The 18,373-nt window shown below is 37.2% G+C and overlaps 1 protein-coding gene across 7 annotated transcripts in view; it reads right to left on the reverse strand.

The window, feature by feature from the left end:
• FUT8 (fucosyltransferase 8) overlaps window positions 1-18,373 on the reverse strand; it is a 330,583-nt gene that overhangs the window by 260,731 nt on the left and 51,479 nt on the right. For 3 of the 7 annotated variants that reach the window (XM_006072122.4, XM_006072123.4, XM_025295347.3), the window contains exon 2: window positions 15,394-15,491. The exons of the other annotated variants lie outside the window; for them this stretch is intronic. The gene's annotated coding sequence lies outside the window, so the exon portion shown is untranslated. The remainder of the gene's footprint in view (window positions 1-15,393; window positions 15,492-18,373) is intronic. 7 annotated transcript variants of the gene reach the window in all.

An 18,373-nucleotide genomic window follows, 5' to 3' on the forward strand; every position in this document is an offset into this window, starting at 1 on the left:
ATTTAAAGATTCTCTACATAACCCAAAGACAAAAGAACAAGCCAAAATAAGAACACTGCAAGAAATGTTAGCCTCTGACACCAAATACAGGCTTCCCAGGTAGCTCAGTGATAAAGAATCCACCTGCCAATGCAGAAGACAAGGGTTGGATTCCATCTTCCTGATCCCAAGAGGAAATGGAATCCCATTCCAGTATTCTTGCCTGGAAAATATCATGGACAGAGGAGCCTGCCAGTCTATAGCCCATTGGGTTGCAAAGAGTCAGACACAATTAAGAATCGGACACAACTGAACATATATGCACGGCATGGCATCCTAGTCAGATAAATATAAAACCTTACACTAAAGATCTATTTTGATAGACATGAGTTTGAGTGAACTCCGGGAGTTGGTGATGGACAGAGAGGCCTGGCATGCTGCAATTCATGGGGTCGCAAAGAGTTGGACACAACTGAGCGACTGAATTGAACTGAAAGATCTATTTACCTCCTCTTTTTTATCTAATATGCCATGCTTGCTGCTGCTGCGGCTGTCGCTTCAGTCGTGTCTGACTCTGCGACCCCATAGATGGCAGCCCACCATGTTTGGATAGCAACAAAAAAAGACAAAGCATTGTAAAGGCAAAAAAACACAATCTGAAGAAACAAAGCATGCCTCAAAACCAGACTCATACAGCAGAGGTTTTAGAATTAGCAATGGGTTAAAAAAAGGCTATGGTAAATATGCAAAGGGCTCTAATGGAAAAAGTGAACATGTAAGAACAAATGGGTAATAAAAGCAGAACATGGAAACTCTAAGAAAAGATCAATAGGAAATGTTACAAATCAACAACAATGTAACAGAAAACAAAAATGTCTTTAGTAATAAACATCAAACCAGATCCAGGAAGCTCAGTGTACTCCAAACAGAACAAATACTAAAATACTTACAGAAAAACAGATGAGTAAATCAACAAAAAAAGAAGAGAAAAAAACAAAGAGAGGAAAAAAAATAAACCTCATCTAGAAAGAAGTAAAATAAGAATTGAACTTTCTCTTCAGAAACCATGCGAACAAAATGAGTGAAATAAACACCAACCTAAAATTCTGTACCCAACAAAATTATCCTTCAAAAGTGGGGGGGGGTGGGGGTGGCCAACTGTCTCAGACAAAAATTGAGAAAACTGAAAACCTACTGATCTGCCTTGCAAGAAATGTAAAAACAAGTTCTTCAGACAGAAAGAAGATTATATACTGGTAAGAAACATGGATTATATAAAGAAATGATGAGCATAAGAAAAGCAATATATAAAGGCAAAACTAAAACTCTTATTTTTCTTATTCTTAATCTAACAAATAATGTGTTCAAAACCATATATTTTGTGATCACAGCTTATAGAAAACTTAAATGAATGACAGAATGCTATAAAGGATGGGAGAAAGGAAGTGAGAATGCTCTAAGGTACTTGTGTATCCATGAAGTAGTGTAGCATTATTTGAAAATGAACTTGAATTACCTAGAAATGTATAAATGTTAACTCTGAGGCAACCATTCAAAAAAGTTTCTTAAGAAATATAATGATGTACTGTAACAGGATAGAAAATGGAACCATATAAAACGCTCAATTAAAATGAGAGAAAGCAGAAACAGAGTGGAAGGCCAAAAAAAAAAAAAAAAAAAATACAAAGGAAAAGAAAAAAACAAAACCAGAAACTAAGAACTGGAGCAAGGAATGGAAAACACTTAAAATATGGTAAATACTAACAAGTATATCAATAATTACTTTAAATGTCAGTGATCTACATACACGAATTCAGAGTGACAAGACCCAACTATATGTTGTCTGCAAAAACCCACTTATAAAGGCATAGATATATTAAAGGAAAAGGGATACCATAAGATATACTATGCTAACACTAACCAAAAGAAAACAGATAGAGCTGACTTCAAAGCAAGGAAGATTTCCAGAATAAGGAGAGACAGTATATAATGATAGAGGGTTGATTCCCCAAGAAGATATAACTATCCTTATATACATGCAGCTAACAACAGAACTAAATACTTGAGATAAAAACTAGTAGAACTGCAAAAAGAAATACATAAAATCTCTATTGTATCTGAAGATTTCAATACCCCACTATCAGTAAATGAACCAACAGGCTGAAAATCAGTAAGACTATGACAGAACTGAACAGCACAATCAATTAACTGGATCTAATTGACATCCATAGAGGCTTCCCAGGTGGCACAGTGGTAAAGAATGCCCCTGCCAATGCAGGAGACACGGAGACGTGGGTTCAATGCCTGGGTCGGGAAGAACCCCTGGAACAGTAAATTGCAACCTGCTCCAGTATTCTTGCCTGGAAAATTCCATAGACAGAGGAGCCTGGGGGGCTATAGTCCATGGTCTTGCAAAGAGTTAGATATAACTGAAGAACAGCACACAACTTCATTCAACAACAGCAGAATATACATTCTTCTCAAGCTCAGAGGGAACATTCACCAAGCAGACTATATTCTGGGCTAGGAAATACACCTTTACAAATTTAAAAGAACAGATATCAAATGAAATATGGTCTCAGACCACAATGAAATTAAGCTATAAATTAATAACAGTAGACAGCCAGAAAATCCCCAAGTATGTAGATATTAACAACATATACAAATGATACATGAATCAAAGTGTTGAGGATTTTTTTAAAATTTTTAACGAAATAAAAATGAAAATAAAGTATAAAAATCTGTAGGATACAGTAAATACCATACTACATTTTCTCTCTCAGAAAGAAACTTAACACTGGATGCATATATTTAAATAAAAAAAGTAAAGTTGACCACTCAAGTTTCTGCCTTAGGAAACAAGGAAAAGAAAAAATTAAATTCAAAATAAGCAGCAGAAAATAATAAAAATCAGAGCAGAAATCACTGAAACTGAAAACAGGGTAAACAAGAAAACCAACAAAACTAAAAGCTGGTTCTTTGAGAAGATCAATAAAATGAATAAACTCCTAGCTAAGCTTTCTAAGGAGAAAAGGAGAGAAGAAGTCAATTACTAATATCAGACATGAAAGATGGGCCATCACTAGCAATCCTACAGATATTAAAAGGATAATAAAGAAATATTTGAATAATTCTATGCCCACAAATTTGCTAACTTAGAAGAAATGGACCAATTCCTTGAAAAACACAATCTGCCAAAGCAAACACAAGGAGAAACAGATCATGTGAATAGGCCTATACTGGTCAAAGAAACTGAATAAACAACTAATCACTTTCCACTAGTACACTGTAAGTCAATTATACGTCAATAAAAAATAAAGAAAATTTGAAAAAAGGAAAATGTGTTCAACATGGTCTTCCTTCCTTGCTTGTTTTCCTATGGAATTTCAGGAGCAGCTGGGGAGGAAGGGAAAGAAATTTTCTAGATTTTCAAGCATCCAAAAATCAAAAAAATAAATACTACATAGAAAGTGAAGACTGTGAATCACAAAAGGAATCAAATACATCCATAGTCTACATCATGCTTGCTTCAGAAAAGGTTATTTCATTTTCTGAACTCAGCTGAGAGAGTAGAGCAACAAAACATTTTTCTAACTTTAAATGAATTAACTGACCTGAAGAATGACTCTATTCTAAATACAACATTCAGACTGAAGAATAAAATATAGTAAGTCAGAGAGAATGGAATGGACTAGAATGGGGTAATTCCATGTTTACCCAATATCTTCACTAATGATTTTAACTCAAGCAAACAAAACATAAATAAGGCTATATTCACATGTCAGAATACATCAGATCAGCACTTAAAGCACTCTCTATTTCTTTTTTTAATTTTGTCACTCCAACAAAACTAATACCAATACGGTATACAGCACACTCTCAACAATTACAGAACTTTAGAACCTGAGAGCTAGAAAGGCGCTCAGAGATACATTCCTATTCTCTTCTTTCAAACCTCCCCTTTTACCCATTGAGAAACTAATAGCTGGAGAAGACCATAACTTTTCCAAGCTATTATAGTTAACAGTGGGACTGCTGCTGCTAAGTCACTTCAGTCGTGTCCAACTCTGTGTGACCCCATAGACGTCAGCCCACGAGGCTCCCCCATCCCTGGGATTCTCCAGGCAAGAACACTGGAGTGGGTTGCCATTTCCTTCTCCAATGCAGGAAAGTGAAAAGTGAGAGTGAAGTCGCTCAGTTGTGTCCGACTCTTAGCGACCCCATGGACTGCAGCACACCAGGCTCCTTCGTCCATGGGATTTTCCAGGCAAGAGTACTGGAGTGGGCTGCCATTGCCTTCTCCATAACAGTGGGACAGAAACTATCATTTTGCCTTTTCATACTGTTCATGGGGTTCTCAAGGCAAGAATACTGAAGTGGTTTGCCATTTCCTTCTCCAGTGGACCACATTTTGTCAGAACTCTCCACCATCACCCGATGCAAAGAACTAACTCATTTGAAAAGACCCTGATACTGGGAAAGATTGAAGGTGGGAGGAGAAGGGGACGACAGAGGATGAGATGGCTGGATGGCATCACGGGCTCGATGGACATGAGTTTGAGTAAACTCAGGGAGTTGGAGATGGACAGGGAGGCCTGGTGTGCTGCGGTCTATGGGGTCGCAAAGAGTGGGACATGACTGAGTGACCAAATTGACTGACTAACTGGACAGAAACTAGAACCAAAGCATCTTGACTTCCATACTGGTATTCCTTCCACAATATACCATGCTGCTGTCAATAACTCTGATGAGCCTGAGATTTTTATCCTACATGCATGCAAAGCAATGAGACTGTGAGAGTTTCATGGCTACTGAGAACCAAAAGCATCTAGCCACACACAGACTGAACACAGAACTGAAACCATATACTCTGCAATGCATTTAATACTACCCACCCCCCAAATTTATAACCACTGGAACATGTGAATTTGACCTCACTTGGAAACAGGATCTCTGCAGATGTAATCAAGGTAACATAAGGTCATACTGGATTAGGGTGGGTTCTATCCAACGACTGGTATCCTTATAAAAAGAAGGCAATTTGGACAGAGATACAGAGGGAAGATCCCCTAGAGGAGGGCACGGCAACCTATTCCAGTATTCTTGCCTGGAGGATCCCATGGACAGAGGAGCCTGGCAGGCTACAGTCCACAGAGTAACAAAGAGTCACGCACACACAGAGGGAAGACCACCATGTGGAGATAGAGGTAGAGAGTAAAGGTACGCTGCCACAAGCCAAGAAACACCAAAGATTGCTTAAAAATACCAGAAGCTCGAAAAGAGGAAAGAATTATTCCCCTAGAGGCTATTCTTTAAAGTGACTAATTAGTCACTAATTATACGGAATTTGTTATAGCATCCCTAGGAAACTAAAACACCTACACACAAACACGCACACACCCCTTCCTGTTTACATGAGCCTGGCTTTACTAGGCCAATGTCTTCATTGGCATACTCTACTATTCCAGGAGATTCTTGCGGGAACATAACTTGATTGTTCATTACAGAAATTTCACAAAAGACTCATCAAGACTCCAACAGAAAGCATCAACAGTTTTTTAAATCCTTGCATCACTGTTTTGATCAATTCTAAATTGTTGTATTGATATTCATGATACTTACTCAATATTAATCAAGCTCCATCATCACCATTGCAAGACTCAAATAAAATCAAACTTCAAATTCTAAAATTTTTACCTTGACTTTGCCCTTTTAAGGCATTATCAAATATCTGTCAAGGTGGTATTCTCCTTTACCACAGTAAGCAATAAACTCAACTTTATCAATAGGTTGTGTCAGTAATATCTGGTGAGCCAGTATCAGATAATCCTGGCAGAAAATATGACACCCCTGGGTCAGAAACAAAGAGAAGTTTACTACTCAAAACAACAGCTGTAGCCAATGTATCATCTTTCACACTGGTTCCCCAAGCTCCAATTCCTAAAGAGCAACACAAAGATAAGCCAGGTGATGCTGCACACACAGTGGGTTACATTACAGGAGAAGAAAGCTGAAACCTAAGAACCGTCAATATTTTAAAGGAGTTGCAAGCAAAAATATCCCACCTTTTCCCAAGAGAGATTATCTTGATTATCCTGGACAGTAAGGAAATCTGCCCTCTGTTGTTATGGAAATACTATTTCTATCTTCTCAGGCTGTTTGCGATGCAAATTTCTTTCAAAAGAGGGCCCTCAACAAAAGCTGCCAATGTCTCTGGCTCAGAAGATGTGCTGAAGCATAAGAGATCATGGAGAATCACCTCTCAATAGGTATCTCCCTTGTCCTAAAGGGCTAGAGATTTTAGGAAATCAGGATGAAGTTAGTATAAAGCAATGAGTAGAAAATGTTCCAGGAAGAAAACATTTAGACAAAAAGGTACACTACCTGTATAACCTAAAACCACTTTGTGTGTCTTAAACAGTCTCTCTCAACAAGCCTGTATATCAACTACGCAAAAGTAAATAATTATATGTTTGATTCTTACTTTTATTTTAAACTATTACATTTCCAAAAGAGTATACTGAATGAGGGTTTTTGTTTTGTTTGCTAATTTTCTAGGTTTAGTAGTGCTCATGAAAAAAAAGAAAAACAGGGACTTGCCTGGAGGTTCAGTGGTTAATACTCTGCACTTCCACGGCAGGGGGCACAGGTTCAGTCCCTCATCAGGACACTTAATATCCTCCTGCTGTGCAGTGCAGCCAAAATTTTTTAAAAAAAAGAAGAAGAAAAAAAGAAAATTGTTTACTAGTTCTGAACTTCACCAATTTTACCTGTAAATACAATTATTAAATGAAATCCTCGAGAGCAGAATATAATCCACATTTTAGAGTACTTAGATTTTTAACCAAGAAATCTAAGGTCCAAATTTATCTAAAATTTGTAAAACTTTGGGTCTCATTTAATATTATACATTTTAAATTAATCCACATAAAAATTTTAAGGTTGTTGAAAAATAAAAAATAATTTGCTAGATTTTTCTAGCTATATATTTAATATCAGCATATTTTTGCTTCTGTTTGAAAATGAAGATCATATCTCATACCCTTTCAACAGTAACCTGTTATAAATTAAATCAGCTGAAAGAGAAATTAAAACTGAGTTTTGTAAATAAACAATTGTAAATTGAGCAATTTAACTTTATTTCAACTCTAAGATCAAGCAATGATCCCTGGGGGAAGAGAGGCAGGATGATGAGTAAAATGAGCACTACATAACATGTCTCCAGAGAGCTGTGTGACTAAATCTTATCACCTCACCTCTCCAGGTCTCCACTTTCCTATTTACAATAAAAAAAAAAAAAAAAACAGGTATTAGACTAAATGTTCCTTAAGGTCCATGTCACTTAACAGTTCTACAAGTCCAGTTTTCACAGTTCTGATTGATTCTATTTTCTCATGATTTCAGAAAATTAACTTCCTACTTCTTGCCCTGATAAGCTTGAAAAATCCATGGATGCAATGATGCTCTAATGAACTCAAAGAAGTCCAGTAATGGGTGAGACTAAGTCATCCGTTCAGCATGTAGTAATATTTGCGGTAAAAATAATTCTTTCAGAAAACACCAAAATCTAAAATGACCCTCACCATCAAGAAGTTCAATCGTCTATTTGAGACTGTAGGTACATGAAATTCTAATAGACTTTCAGTTCAGTTCAGTTCAGTTGCTCAGTCATGTCCGACTCTTTGCAACCCCATGAATCACAGCACGCAAGGCCTCCCTGTCCATCACCAACTCCATTGAGTCAGTGATGCCATCCAGCCATCTCATCCTCTGTCGTCCCCTTCTCCACCTGCCCCCAATCCCTCCCAGCATCAGAGTCTTTTCCAACGAGTCAACTCTTCGCATAAAGTGGCCAAAGTACTGCAGTTTCAGCTTTAGCATCATTCCTTCCAAAGAAATCCCAGGGCTGATCTCCTTCAAAATGGACTGGTTGGATATCCTTGCAGTCCAAGGGACTCTCAAGAGTCTTCTCCAACACCACAGTTCAAAAGCATCAATTCTTCGGCACTCAGCCTTCTTCACAGTCCAATTCTCACATCCATATATGACTACTGGAAAAACCATAGCATTGACTAGACGAACCTTTGTTGGCAAAGTAATGTCTCTGCTTTTTAATATGCTATCTAGGTTGGTCATAACTTTCCTTCCAAGGAGTAAGCGTCTTTTAATTTCATGGCTGTAGTCACGATCTGCAGTGATTTTGGAGCCCAGAAAATAAAGTCTGACACTGTTTCCACTGTTTCCCCATCTATTTCCCATGAAGTGATGGGACCGGAGGCCATGATCTTCGTTTTCTGAATGTTGAGCTTTAAGCCAACTTTTTCACTCTCCACTTTCACTTTCATCAAGAGGCTTTTTAGTTCCTCTTCACTTTCTGCCGTAAGGGTGGTGTCCTCTACATATCTGAGGTTATTGATATTTCTCCCAGCAATCATGATTCCAGCTTGTGTTTCTTCCAGTCCAGCGTTTCTCATGATGTACTCTGCATATAAGTTAAATAAGCAGAGTGACAACATACAGCCTTGACGTACTCCTTTTCCTATTTGGAACCAGTCTGTTGTTCCATGTCCAGTTCGAACTGTTGCTTCCTGACCTACATACAGGTCAGATGGTCTGGTATTCCCATCTCTTTCAGAATTTTCCACAGTTTATTGTGATCCACACAATCAAAGGCTTTGGCATAGTCAATAAAGCAGAAATAGATGTTTTTCTGGAACTCTCTTGCTTTTTCCATGATCCAGCGGATGTTGCCAATTTGATCTCTGGTTCCTCTGCCTTTTCTAAATCCAGCTTGAACATCAGGAAGTTCACAGTTCACATATTGCTGAAGCCTGGCTTGGAGAATTTTGAGCATTACTTTGCTAGCATGTGAAATGAGTGCAATTGTGCAGTAGTTTGAGCATTCTTTGGCATTGTCTTTCTTTGGGATTGGAATGAAAACTGACCTTTTCCAGTCCTGTGGCCACTGCTGAGTTTTCCCAATTTGCTGCCATATTGAGTACAGCACTTTCACAGCATCATCTTTCAGGATTTGGAATAGCTCAACTGGAATTCCATCACCTCCACTAGCTTTGTTCATACTGATGCTTTCTAAGGCCCACTTGACTTCACATTCCAGGACTTCACACTCTAGGTGAGTGATCACACCATCGTGATTATCTGGGTCATGAACATCCTTTTTGTACAGTTCTTCTGTGTATTCTTGCCACCTCTTCTTAATATCTTCTGCTTCTGTTAGGTCCATACCATTTCTGTCCTTTATCAAGCCCATCTTTGCATGAAATGTTCCTTTGGTATCTCTGATTTTCTTGAAGAGATCTCTAGTCTTTCCCATTCTATTGTTTTCCTCTGTTTCTTTGCATTGATTGCTGAAGAAGGCTTTCTTTTCTCTTCCTGCTATTCTTTGGAACTCTGCATTCAGATGCTTATATCTTTCCTTTTCTCCTTTGCTTTTCGCTTCTCTTCTTTTCACAGCTATTTGTAGGGCCTCCCCAGACAGCCATTTTGCTTTTTTGCATTTCTTTTCCATGGGGATTGTCATGAACCTCATTCCATAGTTCATCAGGCACTCTATCTATCAGATCTAGGCCCTGAAATCTATTTCTCACTTCCACTGTATAATCATAAGGGATTTGATTTAGGTCATACCTGAATGGTCTAGTGGTTTTCCCTACTTTCTTCAATTTAAGTCTGAATTTGGCAATAAGGAATTCATGGTCTGAGCCACAGTCAGCTCCTGGTCTTGTTTTTGCTGACCGTATAGAGCTTCTCCATCTTTGGCTGCAAAGAATATAATCAATCTGATTTCAGTGTTGACCATCTGGTGATGTCCATGTGTAGAGTCTTCTCTTGGGTTGTTGGAAGAGGGTGTTTGTTATGACCAGTGCATTCTCTTGGCAAAACTCTATTAGTCTTTGCCCTGCTTCATTCCGTATTCCAAGGCCACATTTGCCTATTACTCCAGGTGTTTCTTGACTTCCTACTTTTGCATTCCAGTCCCCTATAATGAAAAGGACATCTGTTTTGGGTGTTAGTTCTAAAAGGTCTTGTAGGTCTTCATAGAACCATTCAACTTCAGCTTCTTCAGCGTTACTGGTTGGGGCATAGACTTGGATTACTGTGATATTGAATGGTTTGCCTTGGAAACGAACAGAGATCATTCTGTCGTTTTTGAGATTGCATCCAAGAACTGCATTTCGGACTCTTTTGTTGACCATGATGGCCACTCCATTTCTTCTGAGGGATTCCTGCCCGCAGTAGTAGATATAATGGTCATCTGAGTTAAATTCACCCATTCCAGTCTATTTTAGTTCGCTGATTCCTAGAATGTCGACATTCACTCCTGCCATCTCTTGTTTGACCACTTCCAATTTGCCTTGATTCATGGACCTGACATTCCAGGTTCCTATGCAATATTGCTCTTTACAGCATGGGACCTTGCTTCTATCACCAGTCGCATCCACAGCTGGGTATTCTTTTTGCTTTGGCTCCATCCCTTCATTCTTTCTGGAGTTATTTCTCCACTGATCTCCACGAGCATATTGGGCATCTACTGACCTGGAAAGTTCCTCTTTCAGTATCCTATCATTTTGCCTTTTCATACTGTTCATGGGGGTCTCAAGGGCACGAATACTGAAGTGGTTTGCCATTCCTTTCTCCAGTGGACCACATTCTGTCAGATCTCTCCACCATGACCCGTCCATCTTAGGAACTACATAATATTTGCCTTAAAATTTCATGACATGCTCTTCAGCAAATGGAATCAGTATTCCTACAAACTAGAAATTCATCCCTTTTTCTAATATTTGGCTTTCAGTAATGTTTTCAAAACACTGGAAAAGACCCTGATCCTGGGAAAGATAGAAGGCAGGAGGAGAAGGGGACAACAGAGGATGAGATGGTTGGATGGCATCACTGACTCAATGGACATGAGTTTGAGCAAGCTCTGGGAGATAGTGACGGACAGGGAAGCCTGGAGTGCTGCAGTCCATGTAGTCGCAAAGAGTCAGACACGACTGAACAACTGAACAACAACAAATGTTTTTTATGTTTATTATAAAGTTATGCCAGATAACTAATTAATAAGACACTCACAAAAGAGCTCAAATCCTGAAGAACTTCTGAGCATAGCATCATCTCTGACTCTGTGTTGAATATGCCCAACGAACAAATATTCTCTCAGGAACATCTTTAAAATGCTCTGTCTCTGCCTAAAATGTTTTATCTATTTCTGAAATGTTCCCTGAGAACATAATATAGCATACCATTTATCCAACAGAGACTATGAAAGTTATATAATTTATCTAAAGATACGCAAAAACATGAGAACAGTTCAAAGTCGCACTGACTCTTTTTTTAGTGTTCAGGCTTTGGAGTTGAAATTGAAACCAACATTTTCTGAATCTAAGCATGACATTTTGCTCAAAATATTTTTATTTCTGTAGCACATAATGAACTAGATATTCCTTGTAAATATTCAAATAGCTTTTTCATACCACTAAATAAGCTAATCTTTCATATTACTAATTTAATTTCCCCAAGGCAGAATGACAGTTTCCATCATTTTCATCCCAAGTATTCATTCAAGAAAGTTTAAATTGACTTTTCATGCCCAACCTTTGTCCTTTTTACATACATTTTTAAGACAGAAGGATTCTTACAAATACTTGACTTTTCTAAACAGGTAACTCTTGGAGCTCCCTATATGAGGGTTAACTACATAAAAATTTGTACATTTCTGATCTACCACTATACTGAGAAAAGCTACCTGATTTTTCCATAATAAGGATAACACATAAGTTCCAATATACCCCCATCTTATAATTTTCATCACCTCTCTTTCTATACTCAAAATGATCATTTAAAAAAAAAGATCATAAGTTGCAAGTCTCTTCCCATACCCATAAGATCTGTTAAATTTTTTCTAATTAATTTTTAATGACATTTTAAAAAAGAAATGCAACCCCCAATCCAAAAAGGCAACAGTTAAATCACTATGATCTCTTTAAAAACAAGTAACACTGTTTTAATAAAGAATATATAATCACATTTTTATTTTAAACTGTATGACTCCACAGTAAATATATTATATACCATGACAAGTGGAATTTATTCCTGCAACTAAGGAGAGCATAGCATACAAAAATTAATGTAATATGCCACATCAACAAAATGAAGGAAAAATTCACATAATCATCTCAACTAACACACAAAAAGTGTTTTACAAAATTCAACATCCTTTCATGATAAAGACACTCAATTAAATAGGAATAGAAGGAAACTACCTCAACATAATAAAGCCATATATGAAAAGCTCACAGCAAACAACATACTCAATGGTGAAAGACTAAAAGCTTTTCCTGTAAGATCAGGAACAAGGTAAGAATGCTCACTTTCATCACTTCTATTGGCTACAGCACCGAAAGCTCAAGTGAGAGCAATTACGAAAAAGAATACAAGGCATTCAGACTGAAAAGGATAAAATAAAATTATCTCTGCTTGCAGATAATGTGGTCTTCTACTAGAAAACCCTACAGACTCCACCAAAACAACTGTTAGAAGTAATAAATGAATTCAGCAAAAAAAGATACAAAGACTAAAGTCAGTTGCATTTCTATACGCAAACAATGAACAAACTGAAAAAGAAAATTACAGAAATAACTTAATTGAAGTAGTATAAAAAAGAACAAAATACTTAGGAAATAACTTAACCAAGGAGGTAAAAGGCTTGTACGATGAAAACTATAAAACATTGCTGAAAGAAATTAAAGAAGACATAAATAAATGGAAACAAATCTCATGTTAATATTCTAAAAGACTTAATATTGCTAAAATGTCAATACTACCCAAAGCAATCTACAGATTCTATGCAACGCTTATCAAAATCCCAAAGAATTTTGCACAAAGAGAAGAAAGGATCCTAAAATTCACGTAGACTCTCAAGGGACCTCGAATAGCCAAGAAAATTTTGAAAAAGAATAGAAAAACTAGAGGATTCACCCTTCCTGATTTCAAAATTTCACTGGAATGCTATAGTAATCAAAACACTGCAGCACTGTCATACAGACAGACACACGGACTAGTGAAAGAGAGCTTAGAAATAAACTCGCACGTATATGCTCAAATGATTTTTGATAAGGGTGTTAAGACCATCCAATGGGGAAAAAGTAAGTCTTTTGAACAAATGAGTGCTGGGGAAACTGGTCCACACACCTAATGCCATAAACAAAAATTAACTGAAAATGGATCAAGAACCTAAATGTAAGACTTAAATAATAAAACTCTTAGAAGAAACAAAGCACAAAAGCATCAGGACATTGAATTTCACAATGATTTCTTGGACAGGGGGACACCAAAGGCACATGTAAAAAGAAATTAAAAAACAAATTTGACTTCATGAAAATTAAAAATTTTGTGCACAAGATACTATGCATAGAATAAAAAGGCAACCCACAGAATAGGATAAAATACTTGCAAATCATATATCTGATAAGAAACTGATATCCAGCATATGTAAGAACTACCCTAGAACTCAAGAACAAACCAGCATGACTCAAAATTGAGAAAAGGGCTTGAAACAACATTTCTCCAAAGATATGTAAATTACCAACATGAAATGACATGAAAAGATGCTCAATGTCAGCAATCATTAGGGCAACGCAAATGAAAACTAAAGTACAATATCACCTCATAACCATTAAGATGGTTACTTAAAAAAAAAAAAAGAAAATAATAAGCACTGGCAAGGATGTGAAGAAACTGGAAGCCTTGTGCACTACTGATGGAAATATAAAATGCTGTAGCTCCTTGGAAAACAGTATGGTGGTTTCTCAAAAAAAGTAAAAACAGAATTATCTTATGATCTAGTAATTTCACTTCTGAGTATATACACAAAAAGAAATAAAAGCAGGGCCTTGAAGAGATCACTGTACACCCATGTTCACAGTCACACAGTGGCTGTGAATCCACAGTAGCTAAAACATGGAAGCAACCCAACTATGTTCATCAACTGATGAGTAGATAAGCAAAATGTGATATATATTATTCAAACATAAAAAGGGAAGAAAACTCTGCAATATGCTACAAATGGATGTACCTTGAGCACGTTACACTAAGTGAAATGAGTCAGTCATAGAAAGAAAATTACTGTATAATTCCACTCATATAAAGTACTTAGAGTGGTCAAAATCATAAAGACAGAACGTATCATGCTGGTTGCCAGGGACTGGGGAAGCAGAGAATGGAGAATTATTGTTTAATGGTATAGTTTTACAAGATGAAAAGTTATGAGGATGGATGGTGGTGACAGCTACATAACAATGTGAATATACTTAACACCATTGAGCTGTACATTTAAAAATGGTTAAGGTAAATTTTATGTGCATTTTATCACAGGATTAAAAAAGAAGAACACGCGACTGCAATAATCACCAAAAACTAGAAACTCCCCACATGTCCATCATATGGTGAATGGATAAATTAACTGTATACATATATAGACAGATAGTGTTAGTCACTCATCATGTCTGACTCTTTGCCACCCCATGGACCCCAGGCTCCTACGTCCACGGAATTCTCCAGGCAAGAATACTGGGGTGGAAACCCATTCCACTCTCCAGGGGATCTTCCGGACTCAAGGACTACAACAGGGTCTCCTACCCTGTGGAAGCATTCTTTATTGTCAGAGCTACCAGGGAACTAACTACAGTATATCCATACAATAGGACACTACTCAGTAACAAAAAAGAATGAACTACTGGTACACACAACATGGATAAATCCAAATGCATTATGCTAAATGAAAGAAGCTAGATTTTAAAAGCTACACATTAAATGATTTCATTTAAATGCTATACTGGAAAAAGTAAGCTACAGGGACAAAAAAACAGATTTGTGGTTGCTAGGGATTGAGATGGAGAGAGAGGTTGACTACAAAAAGGCAACAAGAGTGAATTTAGAAGATTATGGTAATGAACATATCTTTGTCAAAATTCACAGACTTAACAAAAAAAAACAAATAAAAATCTGAATGTATAACTGAAATATGAATAAGAATGAAATCTTTCAAAATAAGCTACTAAAAGTTTCAAACAATTTTAAAATGAGTAGTTTATTTTCAGCACTAAAGATGCCACAGGATGAAAAAGTACAGTATACAATATTCACCCACAGCTTACCTAGCACCTTAAAGTAAAAAACTATTAAATAGGAAATAAAACATTTTTCATTTTATGCGCTGCAAATTGTACATAATAGGTAGCGTGGTAGGTACATAATTCAGTAAGAGTTTAAATTGACTTGGCCTTTCTACTTCACTGGTGTATACATATGTAACTTTAAATACAAAATTATCCATTTCTAAAAATATTAACATATAATTGGAAAAGAGAAGTACTGTCCACAAAATCTACTAACCTGAATTTGTTCAGTTAATCAATAATTGCAATAGAACTCTTTATCAAAACTGGAAACACCATCAGGGTCATGGGTGCTCTCTTAGAAAAAGCAGCAACCTGGAACAAAAAATATACATATACACTATGAACCTCAGTCCTATTCAAACTTCAGTTACCATTATATACTTTTCTAAAGTCCCCTTTTTTTCCCCCTTATGTAGCTTTTATATACTTTATATACTTTTCTAAAGTCCCCTTTTATATACTTTTCTAAAAGTCCCCTTTTTTTCCCTTATGTAGCCACTCATAACATGTAAAAATTTTGCATATTCACTTATTCTGTAAGCTACACCTTTCAATATGCCTCAGATACGCAGATGACACCACCCTTATGGCAGAAAGTGAAAAGGAACTAAAGAGCCTCTTGATGAAGGTGAAAGAGAAGACTGAAAAAGCTGCTTAAAACTCAACATTCAGAAAACTAAGCTCATGGCATCTGGTCCCATCAGTTCATGGCAAATAAATGAGGAAACAATGGAAGCAGAGACAGATTTTATGTTTTTGGCCTCCAAAATCACTGCGGTGACTGCAGCTGTGAAATTAAAAGATGCTTGCTCCTTGGAAAAAAAGGTATGACAAACCTAGACAGCATATTAAAAAGCAGAGTGATTACTTTCCCGACAAAAGTCCATATAGTCAAAGCTATGGTTTTTCCAGTAGTCACATATGGGTGTAAGAGTTGGACCATAAAGAAGGCTGAGCACCAAAGAATTGATGCTTTTGAACTGTGATGTCAGAGAAGACTCTTGAGAGTCCCTTGGAATGCAAGGAGATCAAACTGGTCAATCCTAAAGGAAATCAACCCTGAATATTCATTGGAAGGACTGATGCTGAAGCTGAAGCTCCACCCCTAGCCACCTGATGCAAAGAGCCAACTCACTGGAAAAGACCCTGAGGCTGGCAAAGATTGAAGGCAGGAGAAGAAAGGGACAACAGAGCACGAAATGGTTTGGATGGCATCACCAACTCAATGGACAAGAGTCTGAGCAAACTCCAGGAGAAGGTGAAGGACAGGGAAACCTGGTGTGCTGCAGTCCACGGGGGTCACCGAGTCGGACATGACTGAGCGACTAACAATACCAACAATGCCTTTCAAATCCCACTAAGAAACAGCCTTTCATTTTGCAAATTATATTCAAACATAGTAACACTCAATGTCTTAATTTGCTTCATAGTTCATCTTAAAATAAATCTGCACCTATAAAACTGCTTTGTGAACACAAAATTCTTAATTTTGTCTACATCTTAACACAAAGTCAGTCAGAAACATCTCTTTCCAGACCAAAGCTTGAAATCATCTACATCTCTATACCTCACTTAGCTCTACAATCTAATTTCTGACTATATTCTACACAAACTTTTACTCAAGTCAATTTAATTTGCTTGCTTTCCACAGAACAATTCTGTCATTCTCAGCTGTCACCATGCAACGCAGCATTCCTTCTTTTTAAAAGAAGGATTTTTCCTCCCTTATCCTCTTTGTTAATCAATGCATATTCATCAACTTTCAAAATGCAGCTCCTCATTCCTGCCTGAGAGCTGATAAAATCATTCTATACTCCATTAATCTCTGCAAGAATATTTTGTTTCCTTTGATATGTGTCATCTCATATAGTCTTCTGGTTAGCAACACTATCTCCTACTTCTTTTGTCACCTCTTCTCCATCATCTAGTAACATGTTTGACACACAGAAAGTAATCACTATGACTGACCGACAAGTGAAATGGTCTGAATGAAGATTCACACATCATATGTTCACTGAGTGTGTACATTATGTGCAGCTCACCAAGTAGAAAAACCCAAGAATAACATAAAGACACAAAACACTCTATGGAAACATGTCTTTCTGCCAGTTAATTTACTGTTGTTACAACATGAGATTATTTTCAAATTGTCAGATGTAGTCTTTCTCCAATGACAGCAAAGCCTATTGAAACCAATTTCTGATGATTAGAAATAATACAGAAGAATCATTACCAGTTCCATCTCCCCAAAAGTAATCCAACTATGTTCATTCTGAATTCCAAGAGTCAAAAATTTATTCTGAGACACAAGAGCCTATAAAAACATTTAATAAATAATTCTAAACCAAAAGCAAGCACATTTGTATACTGTCTTACGGTACAGAATCTGTCAGCAATGCAGGAAACCCAGGTTCGATCCCTGGGTCAGGAATATGCCCTGGAGAAGAAAATGGCAACCCACTCCAGTATCCTTGCCTGGGAAATCCCATGGACAGATAGATGAGCCTGGCAGGGTACATTCCATGGAGTCCGAAGACTCAGACACAACTGAGCGACTGACACTTTACAATTTACATTATCTCTTCTGGAAATTCTCATTGAAAAGGACAAACCACTCCCAAGTCAACTACCCCAGGGCCCATAAACTGACAATTCTTAAATGGCCATTAACTACAAAATCAGTCAAGGCTCACTGTGATTCCTTCACAAAACTTCACCAACTTCCCACAATAATTCAGTATTATGGGATTCATACTTCGTCATGAAGTAACTGGTACCAGGTTTCTCTTTAGTCAGGAAACAACTGCAAAACTAGGCAAAACAGATGACAGGACAGTTTCCAGACACTTCACAACAGTTAGTATAGATCTGCCTTCTCTGAGAGAAGAAAACAAGCTAGATAAGCCTACATACACCTTGACTTTCTGCTAAGAGACATGTTACAGACACTGCTGCAGGCAGGGAAATTCAAAGTAGAGCGCATCAGGGTCACCAACATGAAAAGACAAACATCAGAGTTCAGAAGGGATATATGGCAATTATTACTGGAATACTATATCAGAGAGGAGGGAGTAATGAAGAAAAAAGTTTCAGACATCTTCTCTTGAGTCTTTGACTTCATGCTAATTTACACATACTTAAAAATGAAACTCCAGTACTTTGGCCACCTCATGCGAAGAGTTGACTCATTGGAA

The sequence above is a fragment of the Bubalus bubalis genome, chromosome 11 (genome assembly GCF_019923935.1).
Source record: "Bubalus bubalis isolate 160015118507 breed Murrah chromosome 11, NDDB_SH_1, whole genome shotgun sequence".
Classification (NCBI taxonomy): Eukaryota; Metazoa; Chordata; class Mammalia; order Artiodactyla; family Bovidae; genus Bubalus; species Bubalus bubalis.